Raw genomic sequence first — 5,776 nt, forward strand, 5'->3', positions numbered from 1 at the left:
GCTTTTATCTTTTTTATTGTCTTTTCCCCATATTTTTAGGAGATTATTTTGCTTTTTTTCCTCTAACTTCTCCTACTGGGAATCCTAAGGAAAATATTAAATCTGCTCATTATATTCTCAGTACTTTCTATCATTTTATCTCTTTCTGCTTCATTCTGGGTAATTTCAGTTCACTAATTCTCCCTCCGCCTGTGTTGAATTACCCATATGTTGAGTGTTTCACTTTGGTTTTTGGGTTTTTAAATGTTAGAATTCTAAAGTTTCTATTTGATTTTTTTCCTTAAATTTACAATGGTTTTATTTCAATGGACTCCTGAAATATTTTAAGTTAAATTTTTATCTTTTTGAGCATGGTAAATGCTATTTTAGAGTCTTTATGTAAATATCATCTTTCATTAATCTTTCCAAGTTTCTGGTGGTATGAGTGACTCTGAGAGACAAAAAAGACCCTTGCCCCCTTTTAACAACTTTTTTAATGACATCTATTATTTTCTTATCTCATTATTTAGATATTTTTCTCCCCTACTAAACAAATAGTTCATCAAAGACACATTCTCTGTCTTCATCATTGTGTCTGTCATAATACCTAGGGAAGTTCCAACTGAGACATGAATGTATTATAAATAAATGAATGAATTTAGTCTTACCTACTTACCTGCCTATCTACCTACATATGTTTCACTTATTTTTGCCTTTTGGCTTCTTCTCTAACCTCAAGCCATATTGGCCTCTGTGCTGTTCCCTAAGTAAGGAAACATACTCCAGCTTCAGGGTCTTTGCATTCGCCCTTCCTTTTGTCTGAACGCTCTTGCCCGGATATCTATTGCTCTTATTTCTTCATCTCATTCACATTTCTTATTAAATGTTACTTGTGCAGAGAGATCTTCTCTGACCACATTATCAGTAACTGCATTTGCTCTCCCCTCTGCCATGCTCTATCGTCTCACCCTACTTTATTTTGCTTCACAGCCCTTATCACTAAGTGATAGTATATTGTACATATATATGTGTGTTAAGTGTGTGTCTCCAGCAGTAGTTTATGAGTTCTGTGAGGGCAGGGACTGCGTATTTTGTTCACCACAATTATCTTCAGGGCTTTGAACAGTGTCTGGCACATAGTAGGCCTTCAAAAAGTATTTATTAAGCTAAGTGCTATGATAACTGTTTTATACAATTTTTAAATGTTTTTTTTCTCCAGCAATTTAAAAAGTTTAATATGTTATTATTGTCTCCATTTTACTGATGAGCAGCCTGAGGCTCAGAAAGCTTATTTAATATGACCAAGGATACACAGCTAGTGAGTGATCGACCTGAGATCTGAACTCAGGACTTTGCCTTATAAAGTTAGTCAGGGCAGCCTCATACATGTGATAAATGTCTTCTGAGATGTGCATATAGAATTACATGAGGCGGGTTGGGGTCCAACAGCTGTTGGGAAGGATAAAGTGAGAACACTGAAGATGTAGGGGAGCATCAAACCTTTTCTTACAGGTCAGTAGCCTTTTCTGCACCCTCAGAATGATCATCCTGATTTGAGAATCTCCCACCCCTGCTCCCGCCTCATTCAGTTTCTATCTGGCCATTTCATTAGCCTGGCTAATCCAAATAGCAGTGTAACAGAATGGTGACCAGACATGTATAGCAACGTATTAGAAAAAAAGAAATGGCAGTTCAGATGATTTAAGATCATCCAGATGTCAAGCAGCCTGTGCATGCACACTTGCCCATTCATGCTATTAATTTTTTAAACATTTGTGATAAGAACAAGAGTTGCGCTGCTTCCCTCAAGGCCTCTCTGGATGGGTTAATCTGCTTCCGGCTTTCTGATTGGTTCCTACTTGTTTGGGGCAAAACCAGAAGCTTCTGAGCCAAGTGCAGGCTTCCAAGAGCCCCTGGGAAAAATGGAAAACAATCAAGAGACCACTGGGAGCTTTGCCTGCCAGGGTCCCCTCCTATCATCTGGCAGTTTAGAAGGGAGATTACCATTCACCTGTTCCCTTTGCAGCTCATTGGCATCTCATTCAGGAACAAGCAGGAAAAAAACAAAAACACAAACAAACAAAAAAAACACAGACCCTTTGAAGAACAAGAATAGGATGCCCCACACAGAGTCAGCTCTGTATATAATTGTCCTCATGATTATTTAAAGATGAATGGGCTCCATTCTGGGAAGGGTGATGTGGACAGGCAAGAGCCTAGCTTCGTAGTCAAGCAGAACTCCATCAGAATTTGGGTCATAGCTGGGAGACCTAACAACAGTTATTTAATCAGAGTCTCAGATTTCTCATGTGTAAAATGGACACTAAAATAGTTACTTTGTAGAGTTGCTACAAAGAGTAAATGGAACCATGTTTATCTAGTGTCTGAGACTAAGCCTGACACATGGTAGGGTGTCATAAGTGGTACCCCTTATGGGGATTAGAAGCCTGAGGGTCTGGGCCTTTATTCGATTGGCCAGAAACAACCTCTCTCATCACCTTGCTGATCCCTCCTTCTCTGGGATGATGACAGTTTTTCTCTATTCCATGGAATGGTGGCCCTCAAAATTTGTTTTTCATGAGAATCCTCTGGAATGCTAGTTAAATATACAACTTCCTAGTACCCATTCCCCCAAATCTGAGTTTTTATCGAGAATGTCGCTCCTCTTCCCATGTAATTCTGACTTTGAGAAACCCTGCTCTAGGATTTACAGAATGCTAATAAAGACTGTTTGACCTAAAGGCAAAATATTTTTCTAAAGCCCAAAATAGAAATGAATACTCCCCCAACATCTTTGGGTGTGCGATTTGCATAGTTATAGCACCTTTTCATCAGGTGCAAATGAGACCCAAATGAATCCTTATTTTGACCCATAAAAATATCTCCTGGTGGTGAGGGCTGAGCAGAGAGAGAAGGGCCTGGATATCATAGGGAAATTAACACCAACCCACGAGACACCTGGATTTTAGCTTTTGGTCTGAAGTTCACTAGCTGTGCAATTTTGGCATATCACTTTAGCTTCTCTAGATCTGTTTCCTCTTCTATAAAATGAAAGTGGTATTCCCTGCCCTGTCTATGTTTCAGGGATCCCGTGGATTTACGTCTGATGAACAGGTTTTGACAAAGGCAAATTGCTTGATGGGCATGGAAGACAAAGTATTAGAATATTGGTTGGACCGGAAAGTCAAGGCCAGTTCCCTCCTGTATCAGTTGGGGTCTAACCAGGAAAGCAGAAAAGAATTCACTTGTTTCAACAGAAGGAATTGAATGTAGAGAATGGGTCACTCTAGTGTTGGAAGAGTTTCAAAGCCAAAGAGAGGATGACAAGCTAACTCAAGGATTAGCAAGGGCAGACAGTCACTAGTATGTACAGGCTGAAGAGAGAGGGAGGAGGTCATGTATCAGAGTCCCTAATGGGTTTGCCTGGAGGGAGCTGGAGCCATGGAAGAATTGTAGTGGCACCAATGGGAAGAAATACCTGTCTTCTCACTTCTTCTCTTCAGTCTCTTGCTGGCGTCCTTACTGGCTGAACTCAGCCTGAAGCTGGCTGACACCAGAGCCTGAGAAACCCTTGCAGCCTCAGGCATCAGACCTGCAGGAAGAGAGTAGAAAGGAAGGGGGGGCTGAAAGGGGAAGAGGGACAGAACAGATCTGAGGGCAACAGGCCAGAACAAGCACATCTTCTGATTTTCTGCCTGGTCACAGGTCTACCCACATACCTTTGTTAACTGAATTTGTCTTGGAGCTAAGAAAGCTACCCTGCTCCATCCTGTACCTTGGCAACATGTAATGACTCAATTCAAAAATTAAAAATGCCCCCAAATCTAAGATTCAAGATCAGATCACTGCCTCCACAATGACCAAGATTCATGATACAAGAGGTGGCATGGAATCAAGCTTTTATTTGAACCTTTGGTCAATATTATGTTTCTTTCTCCACAGAGGCAGGGAAGTAAGTGTGTGTAGGGAGTCTGGCCAACATTTGCCCGAACCCTACCTAGTTTTACAATAGTCAAATAATTAATCAGGTATCCTGAGTTTTATAGTTATATCTATTATGTATGTACTGACTTTTTCAAGCCATTAGAATCCCATTATCTATATTAAGTTGAGAAACGGTCTTTAAACATAACTTAATACTTCTTTGAGGAAGATGCCTTGGGGTTGTGCAGGACCACACAAGAACTTATGGAGTCAGAAGTGCCTGTTAACAGATCCTGGCTAAAGGAATGACGTTTGTTGGCTGTAGAGGCTGCTGTATATAGAGGTAGTGCTGTGGGCTTCTTTAGAAAACTGTGCTTATGTACTGGGCAACATGTCCCTCCAGGGAGAGAACCCTACAAATAAGAAATGAAAAGAAACATTTAGCCATTCTCTCATTTGGCTTTCTCATTGTATGGGAGCAGACTGAATTCTATAGGGAAGAAATGCCACACCCTTTCCCACCCCAATTCTGCCAGTCCAGGACTCTTTACCTAGTAAGTGATGAGTAACCAGAGACCACATATGGCCCATTTAATTTAACAATCCAGCTTGAATTATAACTCTGTGATGATTGATTAGATACAATGTGACTCAAAGACCACATGTATTGGCATCACATGTTATATTCACAAAAAAAGGCCCCTCCTCAAACTTTCTCCCAGACTTAGGACTCAGACTTGGAGGGTGGGGCCAGAAATTCTGCCTTTTTGACAAGTTTCCCAGGTGATTCTTACACATATTGATAAGAACTCATGAAAATTTGTTGAACGAAGATGAGTGAAGGAACAAATTAAACAACAACTGTGGGTGCTGTCACAATTTATTTATCCATTCTCCTACTGAAGTATATTTAGCTTGTTCCCAATCGTTTGTTTTACCAACAGTGATATGATGAATATCTTGTACTGTTACTTTGTGAGCCTGCTTCTAGGACTTGTATCTGGGGGTAGATTTGCTGAGTCACTGGCATGTATAGCTTCCTCTTTACTAGAATTAACAAATCACTATCTAAAGTGTTTATAAAAATCTATAGTCCTGAATCAGCAGTGGGTTGGAATTTCTTCCTCGTTACCTCCTGGATAGCATTTATCATCAGACTTTTTGGTTCAGGAGGTGGCCTCTCGTGTGTTAGTTTGTGTTTCTCTATTGATAAGGCTGATCATCTTTTCATGTGTTTAAAGATGTTCATTTTCAAATTGGCTTTATAATTTTTTACCAGTGAATTTAAGCTGTAATAATATATGTTTCTTTCAATGTGGGACTCCCCTCGATAAAGTAATTTCTCCTTGAATGAAAAAGACAATAAGTTGTATAAACATTTGTCATTTTTTCCCCGAATTTTGCTGGTGCAAAAACAGCCACTCACCCTTGAAGAGACAATAGCACTTTGCAAAATGAAGGTGCAGGTGGGGGAAACCCTTACAAAGGTCCTGCTCTACCCTGGAGAAGATGGGTCACATCTGAAAGTCAGGACAACCCACTCAGTCTTCTACTATGGGTTCCGTGGATTGCTCTGCCTACTTCTTCTCTGTTGCTGTCATCTGGTTTCCTTTCTTGGGACCTTCCTGTTGCCTGAAAAGAGTCTTTGTGACCCAGGGTCTTTTTCTCAACTCCAGTCTTGGGGCTCCTAGTTGTTATGGGTAGTTGCCACTAGAAGCCATTCTAACAAATGTGGGGAGGAGGGACAAGGAGACGGAGAGCCTTCCACTGACAGTATGGAACGGTCTTTAAACATAATTCTGCCAGCAGAAGCAATCGAAGGGACTGGGCCCACATTGCATAGGTCTTTCCCAGTTGGGTTCACTAATGCATC

Source organism: Pteropus vampyrus, unplaced genomic scaffold, assembly GCF_000151845.1.
Source record: "Pteropus vampyrus isolate Shadow unplaced genomic scaffold, Pvam_2.0 Scaffold31, whole genome shotgun sequence".
Classification (NCBI taxonomy): Eukaryota; Metazoa; Chordata; class Mammalia; order Chiroptera; family Pteropodidae; genus Pteropus; species Pteropus vampyrus.